Source organism: Pristiophorus japonicus, chromosome 4, assembly GCF_044704955.1.
Source record: "Pristiophorus japonicus isolate sPriJap1 chromosome 4, sPriJap1.hap1, whole genome shotgun sequence".
Taxonomy (NCBI): domain Eukaryota; kingdom Metazoa; phylum Chordata; class Chondrichthyes; family Pristiophoridae; genus Pristiophorus; species Pristiophorus japonicus.
The window spans coordinates 246,622,723-246,638,658 of record NC_091980.1 but is presented as its reverse complement, the minus strand read 5'-3'; the positions used below and the strand labels follow the sequence as shown (position 1 = coordinate 246,638,658).

General features: G+C 47.9%; 1 long non-coding RNA gene across 1 annotated transcript in view; it reads right to left on the bottom strand.

Moving 5' to 3' along the window:
* LOC139263347 (uncharacterized) overlaps positions 1–15,073 on the bottom strand; it is a 59,958-nt gene extending 44,885 nt beyond the window's left edge. The window contains exons 1-2 of the long non-coding RNA XR_011593128.1: positions 13,765–15,073; positions 10,716–10,782 (exon numbers count right to left, since the gene is read on the bottom strand). This is a non-coding gene — a long non-coding RNA (uncharacterized lncRNA). The remainder of the gene's footprint in view (positions 1–10,715; positions 10,783–13,764) is intronic.
* Positions 15,074–15,936: the final 863 nt, after the last annotated feature.

The window sequence follows — 15,936 nt, the reverse complement described above, 5'->3', positions numbered from 1 at the left end:
CCGCTGAGATTGGCGGAGACAGCACTAGTAGACATAAAAATGGGCAGCTGTGGAAGCCAGAAATGATATATGGTGACCAGGGAAGCGATGCTTGGTGGGAGGAGGAAATTTAAGTTTGTAACAGGAACACAGTGTAGATCTCACTGCCCAATTTTATCCTTTTTTCCACTGCTCTCTCACCCCATTCTTCTAATCCAAATTTTGGAAAAGCACCAGCTACTGCACCAATTTCCTAAATCCATGCCAGCCATCTTGCGGCCTCTCTCGATGAGATGGTAAAATCATGTTATGGGCCTATGGGCTAGACTTTCCACTTTTGTGCAGATTGCCCAAAAATGGGCGTTATTTCCATTGTGGATGGTAAAAATGGGTTTTGAGATCGCCGGATTATCGCCCATTTTCAAACCTCTAACGTTCCATTTTTGAAAATGAGCGTTACCGCGAGCGATCTGAAATGAGCATTAGCGTTACATTTTTTTGATCTTCTGCCATAAAGTGTAGCCGACCATAGCAACGGCATGGCAACGCTCATTTCCCGAGATTCAGGAGGTCAGGGGTCATCATTACCTGCGCATAAGAGGAGACAGAGAGAGAGGGAGCAGAGAGGGGCTGAAAGCATGTGTGCTTCTTTGGCTGTTCTGCGAGGCATGAGGGAGATTCACCAGCAGTAAAAAGCCTACTAAGCACAAAGAAGGTAGTTGGCACCGAGTTTTTGTGGAAAAAATAATATTTAATATGGAAGGGATGGAGGAGGCGATCCAGCATGCTGTGGAGACTGAGGATGCTGGCGAAAGCAGTGAACTGGGAGAGGAACAATTGGGAGGGTGCAAAAGAGCGAGGAGGTTCTCGGATGAGGCAAATGCCTCCCTTATGCAGGAGGTCGAGTCACGCTGAGGTCAATTGACCCAGGGAGAGCGTGGGAAGCCCACCCCGAAGGCTTGCCAGAAGATATGGGCCGAGATAGCCGAGGTGGTCTCGTCGGCGACCAACGAGGTGCGTGAGGGCAACCAATGCCGCAAGGGATGGAATGACCTTGTCGGATCTGCCAGAGTAAGTATCACATTTATTTACATGTACTAATATATTTATATAATTGGAATTGTAAGTGTAATGAGTGATTAAAATCAGATGTGATGTCTTGCAACCTTGGGAAGGTTGTACTCAAACCTGTGATCAGTGTTTAGGTAAAAAATGATAATTTTCATTATAATCATGTTTATATCTGTCGGCTATGTGTTGTATCAGTCTCTGTGACAGTACCTAACAATGATATCACGCAATGATCTCATGCCATGTCGTGCTGTTGTTACCTTTTACAGAAGAAGCTTTCGAGGAATAGGGCCAAGCAGAGGTGAACGAGTGGGGTCCACCAGTCATCATCAACCTCACCGGCATCGAGGAGCGGGTGCTGGCACTAGTGGGGTCCTACCCCCAGTCGGCCACACAAGCAGCAGCAGAGCCTGATGTGATGCCACGTGAGTGAAGTATACACCATTGCGTGATTTAAAGTCAATAGATGCCACACCCACATATCCGACCAATATTATGATAGATGAATCATAAAATTCTTGTCTAAATAATGATGTCCTCATGAGAATCATTGCAATGCAGAATTCGGTGATGGTCATGAAATGTGATGTCTGTGATCATCTTGATAGTGGTGTTGCTTTTGTCGTGCGTATGGTTTTTGTAGCACTGGACTCACCTTGTGACCCTAGCACCCCATTCTCCTCTAATAACCTCATTTATGTTTTGCAGCTCAGCCAGCAGCGCGGCCCCATGCAAGAATGTCGAGCCCAGAAGCTGGGGACGGGGGGACGGATTTGCCGGACTCTCCTCCGTCTGGTGCTGAGGAGCACCGATTCTCGCCCGTGCATCTGCTGGGTCCCTTCTCAACGGATGATAGTGCTGACTTCAAGGAGCCTGCATCCCCAACCTCCATAATCCATTCGACACCGATGACATCGAGTGCTCCTGCGGCTATTCCCACATCCACCAGGTGGTTGGTTTGACGCGGCAGGTCTGCTCCACGAGCGGCAGATTTGAGCGGGGACATGGTACACTTGTCCAGGAGGAATGTTGACATAGGTCAGCAGATCCAACAGACAATGGGGGGCATTTCCCTCCAGCTGGCCAGCATGTCCGCCACCATGACGGAGTACATGCCGCGGATGGCGGAGGCCCTGGCCTCCCAGTGGTTCCGGAACACGGCACTGCACCCCAAGGTGCCGCACCCCCATTGCCAACGACACATGAGAGCCAGGAGGAAGATCTTGCTTCTGGCCCGGAGGACGTTCCTGATAAGTCCTTACTACACAGTATAAATGCACACGAGGCCCAAGCTTGAGAGAAGGTCACTCTGTGACCAGAAACCTTTATTCGCTAGCACTCAAGTGATGAAGGTGGGTGGAGCTTCCCCTTTTATAACTGAAAGACCAGGTTAGGAATGTCTCCCACAAGTTCGCCCCCTATGTTCTCAAGGTGTACAACTTAGATCAGTTTATACATGGATTCCAATGACAGTAGAATACATGACATCACCTCACCCCCAAAATCTTATTGGGATCACAGGTTAAGTCTCTCTGGTGGTTTGCGATCCCTTGTAGAGCACCTGAGTTGGGGCTCCGGTTGTTGGGCGCTGGCCTGAGTATCTGCTGTTTGCAGTGCCTCAGGCCTGTCCGGACTGCCCACCGTGACTGGGCTCTCCTCCACTTGGTTCCGGTGTTCGGTCACCTGTGGTGGAGTGTTCTACATCGTGTTCTTCCTCTGCTTCTTCTATGGGGTTGCTGAACCTCCTTTTTGTTTGATCCACGTGTTTGCGGCAGATTTGTCCATTGGTAAGTTTAACTACCAGAATCCTATTCCCCTCTTTGGCAATCACAGTGCCTGCGAGCCATTTGGCCCTGCAACGTAGTTGAGGACAAAGACAGGGTCATTGACATCGATACATCGCGCCCTCGCAATCCCGTCATGGTAGTCATAGTGTGACTGACGCCTGCTCTCGACAATTTCTTTCATGGTGGGGTGTATAAGGGATAACCTGGTTTTGAGCGTCCTTTTCATTAGCAGCCCTGTGGTTGGAACCCCTGTGAGCGAGTGTGGTCGGGATCTGTAGGCCAACAGGAGACGTGATAAGCGGCTTTGTAGGGAACCCCCTTGGATTCTGAGCATCCCCTGTTTGATTATCTGCACTGCTCGTTCCGCCTGGCCGTTTGAGGCCGGCTTGAACGGTACCGTTCTGACATGGTTAATTCCATTGCCTGCCATGAAGTCCTGGAATTCAGTGCTTGTGAAGCACGGGCCATTGTCACTTACCAAGACATCCGGTAGACCATGGGCGGCGAACATTGCCCGTAGACTTTCTACCATGGCAGAGGATGTGCTTGAATTTAAAATATCACACTCGATCCATTTGGAGTAGGCGTCTACTACAACCAAAAACATTTTTCCCATGAAAGGACCTGCGTAGTCCACATGGATGCGTGACCATGGCTTGGCGGGCCAGGACCAGGGGCTAAGGGGGGCTTCCCTGGGCACACGTGTTGCACCTGCGAACACAAAGTTCCAGGTCTGCATCTATCCCTGGCCACAAAACGTGTGAGCTGGCAATTGCCTTCATCATGACAATGCCCAGGTGCTCATTGTGGAGTTCTCTGATGAACACCTCTCTGCCCACCTGGGGCATAACTACACGGTTTTCCTACAGTAGGCAATCGGCCTGAATCGAGAGTTCATCCCTGCGCCTGTGAAATGGTTTAAATTCCTCAGGGCATGCCCCGTATGTGGCTGCCCAGTCCCCATTCAGGACACATTTCTTGACTAAAGACAGTAGCGGGTCTCTATTTGTCCAGACTTTAATCTGACGGGCTGTCACGGGTGAGCCTTCACTTTCAAAAGCTTCAACAGCCATGACCATCTCAGCAGCATGCTCGGTAGCCCCCTCAGTGGTGGCTAGTGGGAGCCTGCTGAGTGCATCGGCGCAGTTTTCGGTGCCCGGACTGTGCCGAATTGTATAGTCATAGGTGGCTAACATGAGTGCCCACCTCTGTATGTGGGCCGATGCATTTGCATTTATGGCCTTGTTGTCGGCCAAAAGTGACCTTAGGGGTTTGTGATCTGTCTCCAGCTTAAATTTCCTGCCAAACAGATACTGATGCATTTTCTTTACTGCATATACACATGCAAGCGCCTCCTTTTCTACCATCCCGTAGCCCCTTTCTGCCTGGGACAGACTTCTGGAGGCATAAGCTACCGGCTGTAACTGACCCTTGGCATTAACATGCTGCAACACACACCCGACACCATAGGACGACGCATCGCACGTTAAAACAAGTTTCTTACATGGGTCATATAGCATTAACAGATTGTTGGAGCACAACAAATTGCGTGCTCTATCAAAAGCCCTTTCCTGGCTGTCCCCCCAGACCCATTCACGACCTTTGCATAGGAGCACATGTAGCGGCTCTAACAGCATGCTCAATTTGGGAAAAAAGTTACCAAAATAGTTCAGGAGCCCCAGGAACGAATGCAGCTCCATCGTGTTACGGGGTCTGGGTGCTCTCTGGATCGCTTCCGTTTTGGACGCAGTAGGTCTGATCCCGTCTGTTGCTACCCTCATCCCCAGGAATTCTGGAGCTAGGAAGATGCACTTCGCCTTTTTCAGTCGCAGACCTACCCGGTCCAGTCTGCGTAGCACCTCCTCCAGGTTGCAGAGGTGTTCTTCAGTATCGCGACCCGTGATGAGGATGTCGATTTGAAAAACCACCGTCCCTGGAATCGACTTGAGGAAGCTTTCCATATTTCGCTGAAAGATCGCGGCGGCCGAACGAATCCCGAACGGGCATATGTTGTGCTCAAACAACCCCTTGTGTGTCGTGATGGTGGTCAGCTTCTTCGACTCACTCGCCAGCTCCTGGGTCATGTAAGCTGAGGTCAGGTCCAATTTTGAAAAAGGTTTGCCACCGGATAGCGTCGCAAAGAGGTCCTCCGCTCTCGGTCGCGGATACTGGTCTTGGAGTGACACCCGATTGATGGTGGCCTTGTAATCACCACATATCCTGACCGAGCCATCCGCCTTAAACACCGGCACAATCGGGCTCGCCCAGTCACTGAATTCAACTGGCGAGATGATGCCTTCCCTCAGCAGGCGGTCCAATTCGCCTTCTATCTTTTCCCGCATCACGTACAGCACCTCTCTGGCCTTGTGGTGTACTGGCCTGGCGTCTGGGTTGATGTGAATCACTACCTTGGCCCCCATGAAAGTGCCGATGCCGGGTTGAAATAATGAGTCAAATTTGTCCAGGGTCTGTGAGCATGATACTCGCTCCACAGAAGAAATTGCATTGACATCAACCCATTTCCAGTTCATGACAGCAAGCCAACTCCTCCCCAGTAGTGCGGGACCAGCCCCCGGGACAATCCAGAGTGGCAACCTGTTCTCTGAATCTTTGTGGGTCACGACTACCGTGGCGCTGCCTAGCACCGGAATGATCTCCTTTGTGTATGTCCGTAGCTGTGCGTCAATCGGCAATAGTTTTGGCCTCCTGGCCTTGGACGCCCACAACTTTTCGAACTGTTTGATACCCATCAGGGACTGGCTGGCCCCCGTGTCTAGCTCCATTGATACTGGGATGCCGTTGAGGAGCACTTTCATCATTATCAGTGGTGTCCTGGTATATGAACTGTATATGTGTTCCACATGAACTCGCTGAACTTCAGCTTCCAGCGATTTCCCCCAGTATTCATTTGGCCTCATAGGGCTTACATCGGGCCCGTGCTCCTCGTACATCAGCCTGGCTGCAGGCTTCCTGCACATACGCGCCAAGTGGCCGCTGACGTTGCAATTTCTGCAGGTATATTGTTGATACCTGCAAACTCTGGCTGGGTGTATGCCTCCACACCTCCAACATGAGCCGTTGTTGGAAACAAAAGGTCCATTACCAGTCGATCTCCTCTGACTGTCTCTGTGACTGCCCTTAAATGCACCATTAACAGGTGTTGATGGCCCCATTACTGGCCACATTGTCCCTTGCGATGGCGTGAATTACCGTTCAGCTAGCCATTGTCTCTGTTGAATTCCACCTCTGGGTTCGACTACATGCTGGGGCATGTCCGATTGCCCTTGTCTGCCTGAAGAACTGTGTGCTGCTTTAACAATGTTGACTCCTTGTCCATTTGCTGCATTTGAGCCCAGATTTTTGTCACACATCATTCTGGTCTCTTCCTCCCCTGAGATAAAAGTATGGGCCATCAAGGCCGCCGTTTCCAGGGTCAAGTCTTTGGTCTCAATCAGTTTCCTGAAAACCTCAGCGTGCCCGATGCCCTCAATAAAAAAGTCTCGCAGCATCTCTGCTCTGCATGCATCTGGGAACTTACATAGGCTTGCCAGGCGCTGGAGATTTGCCACGAAGTCTGGAACACTTTGCCCTTCTCGCCGCCGGTGTGTATAAAACCGGTGTCTCGCCATGTGTATGCTGCTCGCCGGTTTAAGGTGTTCCCCGATTAACTTACTGAGCTCTTCAAACGTCTTGTCCGCCGACGTCTCTGGCGCTAGAAGGTCCTTCATCAGGGAGTACGTTCTGGATCCACAAACCGTCAGGAGATTAGCCCTGCGTTTGTCGGCCGACTCATGTCCCAATCATTCCTTAGTGACGAAACTTTGCTGTAGTCTCTCAATAAAATCGTTCCAATCATCACCAACACAGTACCTCTCGTCTGTGCTGCTAGTGGCCATGCTCGCGTGGTTTAAATCCCAGTTTCTCGTCGCCAATGATAAGTCCTTACTCTACAGTACAAATGCACACGAGGCCAATGTTTGAGAGTAGGTCACTCTGTGACTCGTAACCTTTATTCACTAGCAGTCAAGTGATGAAGGTGGGTGGAGCTTTCCCTTTTATACTTGAAAGTCCAGGTTAGGAGTGTCTCCTACAAGTTCGCCCCCTATGGTCAGTGTTCTCAAGGTGTACAACTTAGATCAGTTTATACATGGATTACAATGACAGTAGAATACATGACAGTTCCCACCTCGGGACCGTCGTCTTCAGTATTCATCCAAGCAGCGGTTCTGCCGTCATCCCCCCCAATGAAGCTACGCCTGAGGAGCTCCTTGACCAGGGTGCTTGGAGTCAGGAGCGGAAGGGGAAGGGGTAGAGGTGGGGATGAGAAGCGGGGCGGGGGGGGGGTGGGGTGCGGTGGGAAGGGAAGTGAGGTGCATGGCCGCAGGTGTTGTCTTGTGCATATTTTTATGTTGTTGCTGCTATTTTGGTGGGAAGGTCGGGGGAAGGAGCGAGGGGACTACCTTGCTGGTTGGCATTTGTGTTCTGTGTTGCTGGAAATGGAGACCATTGTAATGATGTAAAATCATAAATTCATTGTGGGGTGGGGTGAGGGTGGGGGGGGGTTTATAGTTATAATTATGATTTCAGACAAATGGTCGGATTATATGTTTTTTATTTAACATAACCTTGTTGCGCATTGCCTCAGATAGCTGCACCGTTACACACTGGTGATTCCTTAACATGAAAGGGTATAATTACACTTAACTTGAATCAACTTAAACTTTAACTGTCACCAAGGTGATGCACACCATTGATGTATGACCTGCACACCCAGCAGTGTTGCAGCTTTGTAAATAACAACAATGTTCTTTAAAGCAAAGCGTTCATTTATGAGCTGCTGACGTAAGAGTCTTGCAGCTATGTAGCCACCACGAGCCCTTTCCTGCGGTCTAGAGGGGGGCTGGTTTCAGCGTCAGCCTGATTGTCCACCTCCTCTTCCTCTCTCTCCTGAGGTGGACCGTCAGTCCCTTCTGGCAATTCTTGTCCCCTCCTGATAGCCAAGTTGTGCAGCATTGAGCATACCACCATGAATTGAGCTACCTGCTCAGGGTGGTATTGGAGCTCTCCTCCTGAGTGGTCCAGGCATCTAAAGTGCTGCTTAAGCACTCCAATGGTTTTCTCGACGATATTGCGAGTGGCTCTGTGGCTCTCGTAGTATCGCTTCTCGGCTTCGGTGTGGGTGTCACGCAGTAGGGGCATCAGCCAGGCGGCGAGGCCATATCCTTTGTCACCAAGCATCCAGCATTGACCTGGTGGCTGACTGGTAAACATGTCTGATGCAGCGCTCTCGTGCAGGATGTGAGCATCATGGTTAGTGGTGTGCCACAGGGATTGGTGCTGGGACCACAACTGTTTACAATATACATAGATGACCTGGAAGAGGGGACAGAGTGTAGTGTAACAAAATTTGCAGATGACACAAAGATTAGTGGGAAAGCGGGTTGTGTAGAGGACACAGAGAGGCTGCAAAGAGATTTAGATAGGTTAAGCGAATGGGCTAAGGTTTGGTAGATGGAATACAATATCGGAAAGTGTGAGGTCATCCACCTTGGGAAATAAACAGTAAAAGGGAATATTATTTGAATGGGGAGAAATTACAACATGCTGAGGTGCAGAGGGACCTGGGGGTCCTTGTGCATGAATCCCAAAAAGTTAGTTTGCAAGTGCAGCAGGTAATCAGGAAGGCGAATGGCATATTGGCCTTTATTGCGAGAGGGATGGAGTACAAAAGCAGGGAGGTTCTGCTGCAACTGTATAGGGTATTGGTAAGGCTGCACCTGGAGTACTACGTGCAGTTTTGGTCACCTTACTTAAGGAAGGATATACTGGCTTTGGAGGGGGTTACCTTATGATGATAGATTGAGTAGACTGGGTCTTTACTCGTTGGAGTTCAGAAGGATGAGGGGTGATCTTATAGAAACATTTAAAATAATGAAAGGGATAGACAAGATAAAGGCGGAGAGGTTGTTTCCACTGGTCGGGGAGACTAGAACTAGGGGGCACAGCCTCAAAATAAGGGAGAGCCAATTTAAAACCGAGTTGAGAAGGAATTTCTTCTCCCAGAGGGTTGTGAATCTGTGGAATTCTCTGCCCAAGGAAGCAGTTGAGGCTAGTTCATTGAATGTATTCAAATCATAGATTGATAGATTTTTAACCAATAAGGGAATTAAGGGTTACGGGGAGCGGGCGGGTAAGTGGAGCTGAGTCCACGGCCAGATCAGCCATGATCTTGTTGAATGGCGGAGCAGGCTCGAGGGGCTAGATGGTCTACTCCTGTTCCTAATTCTTATGTTCTTATGTTCTTATTTATGCTGCCCGGAAATTTGGCATTCACTGCCATAATTATTTGCTGATGGTTGACAACGTATTGCACATTCAGAGAGTGGAATCCCTTGCGGTTCCTAAAAACCTCTGCATCCTGAAATGGTGCCGCATCGCGATGTGCGTACAGTTTATTGCTCCCTGCAGCTTGGGGAAGTTACCAATTCGGTAGAATCCTAAAGCCCTCGCAGTCTGAGCCTCCCTGGTCATAGGGAAGCTGATAAAGTCCCTCCTGCGTGTGTAAAGGGCTTCAGTGACCTGTCTAATGCAGTAATGTGTGGCATGCTGAGATATACCGCAAATGTCGCCAGCTGAGGCCTGAAAGAACCCGACGCCAAAAGTGTCGTGGTGACCTTGACCTCGACGGACAGTGCAGTTCTGATGGTGCTGGCAGGCTGCAGATCTCCCCTGATGAGCTGGCATATCTCACTGATAACCTCCTTGTGGAAGCGCAGTCTCCTAAGGCAGGTGTTATCGCACAAGTTGAGGTAAGACCGCTTCTCCCTGTAAGTGTGGGGGTGTAAGGTCTGGTCCTCCTCATCAGTCTGGCACGTCTTAGATTGGCACATAATGCTGTCGAATATACCTTCTGCCATCTCTAGTCTGCAGCATGTGCGTATTCATCAAGGCAGGCTGAGAAATGACAGGCCCCATTCCAATAACTATGAGTATTACACCCTTTGTTCACAAACAATAAATGTCCCCACTAAGACACCTAAAGTAAATTCCAATCGTCCACAGTATGATAAGATGTTTGGTCAGATGTTCACATCATCTTAAAAGAACTCCAGAGTACATCCAAACTCCCCCGAAGTTGAAGCAGCCTTTTAAATGAAGAGACCTGCAATTTAGAACATGGGGTCCATACTGCTGTGATTAGTTCAGGTGAGAGCAACTTTTTCACAGTGTTTTTTTCGATGAGGGATTTTGTCGGCAAGATGTGTGCGAATGTGCTGAAAGTAACGCTGGATGATTTTCTGGGCGCTAGTTTCGGCAAATGTGATCTTTATGACAAAAAAAAGTGGGCAGGCGGTATTATTAAATCTCGGCATTAATTATGTGCTGAAAGTAACGCTGAGTGATATTATGGTCGTTGGTTTCGCCCATTCTGATCTTTCCACCCAAAAAAGGTGGGCGGGCGATATTATTTTTTATCGCCGTTATGTTCATGCCGAAAGTAACGCTCGGTGATAAGTGATCGAGAAATAATCATTAGTTTCCATTTTGTGGCTAAATGGGCGATATATGGGCGTTATACTTCATTTCAGCGTTAAAATGGAGGTTAAGTGGGCGGTATGCATGCAAAAATAATGGAAAGTCTAGCCCTATGCCTTTTATGAACTGAACTAAGACTAACATATGCATTTTACAAGCTTTCATACCATCAATCCAAGTCCCAGTGTGAAAGGAGTGTCGGGCTCATGCAACACCTAATTCTCTTCCTGTCATTTTCAAAGTCAAATGTGACGAAACATATTTTTGCATCCTTTGAACAATGCAATTAACACTTTCAGAAATCTGGAAGTTTATTGAAATAACATGAAACACAGTACTTACCTTGTAGTACACAAAGGTAGAATTGAGAATCTGCAGAATTCCGTATCTTCCATGTCACGTTAAAAGACTACGTGGAAAATTAGAAAATATGGTTTTAACAAAGGTGCACCATATAGAACATAGTTTCTGTATCCATCCTAATTTTTTTAAACTATTTTGTTATATTTTCTAAGTAACCAAGCTTTTGTATTCTGGTCTCTAGCTGATTTCATCCCAGGTACACATTGATATGGTGAGACTGCATAATTGCTGTTCCGTTATGAGTTATTAATTGAGTTATTTATAAATTAATTTTTACTGCATGGAGGAATGAAATATCATACCTCAACTGAATAATGCAAACTGGCCTGTTGAAGGATAACCATCAATTTTCTATTAAGAGTAGTTTAGCTTGATTGACGTGATATAATAATGCTATTGTGATGTCAGGCAGGCTGGCAAAAACCACAATTGGTAGCAGGACAGGGGAGATGTATTAAAATAGTATTTAGTGAGAAAAAATTTAAAATCACTATGCAAAAATCTTTGAATCAGCACACGCTTTATGAAAAGCTTACTTTTAAGGAAAGAAGAGAACCAAAATGGCCATTTCACAATGACGTCACATACAGGGGGCACAATAACCCATTTCAACAAGATTTGTATTATTGTGTTGTGTGTTTGTAACTCAAATTAGAAATGGTTTGGTGAACAAATTTTGTTGAAAATAGTACCCTTTAAATTCTTCACAGTTGTCTTTTTGAAAATAGTTTCAATAATGGAAGGAATTGCCTACCTTCAAATGATTCTTTCCAAAATCAATTAGTCATTGCAGAACACATTCAAAACCATCATTCATTAATTTGATCACACCTTAGAAAGTCATAGAGGTTACAGCACAGAAACATGTCATTCGACCCAAGACCATGTCGGTGTTCACCCTCCACGTGAGCAAATAACCCTAATCACATTTACCCGCCCTGCTCCCATATTCCTTTATCTCTGTTTCCTTATCCACCTGTCCAATCCCATTTTGTTTGTTGGCAGTTTCTGCCTTATCTACTAACCCTGGAAGTGAATGCCATAGCCTCCAACTCTCAGTGTAAAGATGTTTCTCTTGTTCACTGTTCTAAACCTTTTGCATTTAATCTTGTATCTATTACCCTTTGTTCTAGACCATTTAACTAACTACAGGAAACAGTCTACTTCTATCTACCCTGTCCCATCATTTCACATTACAACAGTGACTACATTCCAAAAGTACTTCATTGGTTGTAAAGCGCCTTGAGACGTCCGGTGGACGTGAAAGGCACTATATAAATGCAAGTCTTTCTTTCTCTAAACATTTCTATCATGTTGCCCTGTAATTTGCATTGTTCCAACAAAAAAGACAGAATGTTCAAGCTTTTCTTTGTATTTATATTTCCTCAATCAGGCAGCATCCTAGTGAATCTGTGTTATATCCTCTCGAATGCCTCGATATCCTTCCTATATTGTGGAGCCCAATAGTACTTTAACAGAGGTCTTATTAAGGTTCTTTACTGGCTCATCATTACCTCTTGGCTTTTATATTATATACCCCTTCTGATAAAAGCTAGAATTTATTTAACTTTTTTACAGCCTTCTCAACCTGAGGTGCTGCCTTTAATGCTCTGTGAATCTGTACCCCGAATTCCATCTGTTCTTCCACCAGCATCACGCCTACTTCCAGTACAGAGTATAATTATTACTCTTATTTTATTAGGTTTCCTCCTTCACCCTTGAGTAGTCATATCCTCTCTTTAACTATTTTTTTACTTTTGAAATGTTTATAAAATCCCTAACTATTTGCTCTTATATTACTGGGATACTGCTTAGTCTAACGAAATATAAATACTTGAAAAATTGGGTCTTTTTTGTTAGAAAAACACAGATTATGGGGCAATATGATTATAATATTCAAAATTATGAAAGGATGGGAAAGGGTATATAGATGAAGACGGTTTCCAGTAGCTGAGGGGTCAAGACAGAAGGGGGGCTGCAGTGATGACAGATACAAGAGTAAATCTAAGAGATTTAGGGGCTGAAAGTGCCTCCCTCCAACAACACAGCGCAACGGTAGATGTGGTGGCCTTTTGTGCGAAATTCTGCTCTTTGGCTTTTTTCTCCGAGCAGCCGGGAAGTCGGTCATAATGGGGGTGGAAGTGCAGCGGTGAGCAGAAGTGTGGTAACTAGAGGGGCGGAAGTGGGGGGGGGGGCAGAGTGTCCGCTGCTGTCACTCAACAGCGTAGCGCTGATGACATCACCAGGCTGGCACGTCACCACGTCTCGCCCCTTCACTTAAAGGGCAGAGCCTCTGCGATTCTTTAAATTAGGTCCACTGGGCCACCAGGGAGGGTTTGGGCCGGGCCAGCAGCCTGGCACCCAAGATGGCGTGCCAGGCTGCCTGTTGGGGGCCCAGCCGAACCCGGTGGGGCATAACTGTCGGGCCGACCTGGCAGTCAGCCAACAAAAAAAAAGATACTGGCAGCGGCAGCAGGTCCTCCCCTTCAATGATAGCCACGCCACCATATTAGAAGCACAGCAAGCACAATGCAGCGAAAGAAAAAGCTGTCGGTGGCACCAAGCGACGGCAGCAAGATTTTCTCCACAGAATTTCGCGTTCGGGGGGCACATTGGCAGTGCGCGCTGTTATGACGCAATCAGGATGGATCAGCAGCAGTGGAGCGGTAGTGGGGGGAGCAGTCACCGCCGGGATAGAACAGGAGCGCAATTTTCAAAATGGCGGCAATTCAACGAAAAGTCCATTCCGCAGCATGACCGCCGATTTACGGCGGTGACAGGCCTTAAGGGAAGGGACAATTTTGGCACCTTAGAATTAAAGGCAGGTGAAAAATCTTTACACAGCGATTCTGAGGTTGTGGAATTCATTTTCAGGGTTTGTGATTGAGGCAGAAACTGTCAGCACTCACTGTTAGATTCGATAGGTGGATAATGGAAAATGGGTTGAGGTGATATAAGAACAGGGAGGGTAAATATAATTAGAGTTTTTATTCGCAGGAGGGTAAATGGACTAGTTGGGCAGAATTACCTGATTCTGTGTTGTAATGTATGCATTTCTGTGTATCTGCTAGTCTTTATTTCATCATCATAGGCAGTCCCTCGGAATCGACTTGCTTCCACTCTTAAAATGAGTCCTTAGGTGGCTGAACAATCCAATACGAGAGCCACAGCCCCTGTCACAGGTGGGACAGATAGTCATTGGGGGTAGAGGAGGGTGGGCCTGGTTTGCCGTACGTTCTTTCTGCTGCCTGCGCTTGATTTCTGCCTGCTCTCAGCGATGAGACTCGAGGTGCTCAACGCCCTCTCGGATGCACTTCCTCCACTTAGGGCGGCCTTTGGCCAGGGACTCCCAGGTGTCGGTGTGGATGTTGCACTTTATCAGGGAGGCTTTGAGGGTGTCTGTTGTGAATCTGTAAAGCATGCACTCCTATGTTCCGCCACCAGGGAGCTCATCCACTGAAGTCCTATCCCTTGGGAGGACTGTATATAAGCCGGCCCCTAAGGCCTGTTCCTCACTCTGGAGTGTCTTATTAAAGACTGAGGTCACTATTACTTTAACCTCCCTGTGTGCAGCCTCATCTGTGTTAGGAACACAATAACTGGCGACGAGAATACGAATCCAACGCAAAGATGCAGCGAATTGTGAGCATCCTGGAGAAGTTCTCGGAGGGTGAGGACTGGGAAGCCTATGTTGAATGGCTAGATCAGTACTTTGTAGCCAACGAGCTGGACGGAGAAGGAAGCACTGCAAAAAGGAGAGCGGTCCTCCTCACGGTCTGCGGGGCACCGACCTACAGCCTCATGAAGAATCTTCTGGCATCGGTGAAACCCACAGATAAGTAGTATGAGGAGCTGTGTACACTGGTTCGGGAGCATCGTAACCCGAGGGAGAGCCTGCTGATGGCGAGGTATTGGTTCTACACGTGCCAGCGATCTGAAGGTCAGGAAGTGCGAGCTACGTCGCCGAGCTAAGGCGACTTGAAGGACAATGCGAGTTTGATGGCTACCTGGAGCAAATGATCAGAGACTTTTTTGTACTAGGCATTGGCCACGAGACCATCCTACGAAAACCTTTGACTGTAGAGACACCGACCCTCAGTAAGACCATTGCGATAGCACAGGCGTTTATGTCCACCAGTGATGACACCAAACAAATCTCTCAGCACACAAGTGCTAGCAATGTTCATAAATTAACTGGATCTGTGTTTGTGAGCAGAAATGTACAGGGCAGAAACCACGAGTCTGCAACTACCAGCAGGCCTCAGGTGACCCAGATGACTCAGAGTCCCCAACAAAGGATGAATGCAAGGCAATTCACACCTTGTTGGCATTGTGGAGGCTTCCATTCAGTCTATTCATGCCGCTTCAAAGGATATGTTTGCAAGAGCTGTGGAACAATGGGGTACCTGAACAAGCTTGCAACCGAGCTGCAAGCTCTGCAAAACCTGCTAATCACCACGTGGCAGAGGAAGATCGGTCCAGGGTGGATCAAAGCAATTTCGAGCCTCAGAGAGGAGGCAGATGCTGAAGTACATGGCGTGCACACATTTTCGACGCAATGTCCACTTATAATGCTAAACGTAAAATTGAATGGCTTACCCGTAGCCATGGAACTGGACACTGGCGCTAGCCAATCCATCATGAGTAAAAGGATGTTTGAGAGACTGTGGTGCAATAAGGCATTCAGACCAGCCCTGAGCCCCATCCACAAGAAACTGAGAATGTACACCAAAGAGCTTCTCACTGTCCTGGGCAGCACCATGGTCAAGGTCACCTACGTGGGCACGGTGCATGAACTGCCACTCTGGATTGTCCCGGGCCATGGCCCCACACTGCTTGGAAGGAGCTGGCTGGGCAAAATCCGCTGGAACTGGGATGACATCCCGAGCGCTATCACATGTCAATGAGGCCTCAGGTACCCAGGCTCTTAACAAATTTCCTTCCCTTTTTGAGCCAGGCATTGGAAACTTTTCCGGGGCGAAGGTGCGGATCCACTTGGTCCCAGAGGCACGACCCATTCACCACAAGGCGCGAGCGGTACCTCACATGATGAGGGAGAGAGTGAAAATCAAGCTGGACAGGCTGCAATGCGAGGGCATCATCTCCCCAGTGGAATTCAGCAAGTGGGCCAGCCCGATTGTTCCAGTACTCAAAAGTGATGGCACGGTCAGGATTTGCGGCGATTATAAAGTAACTATTA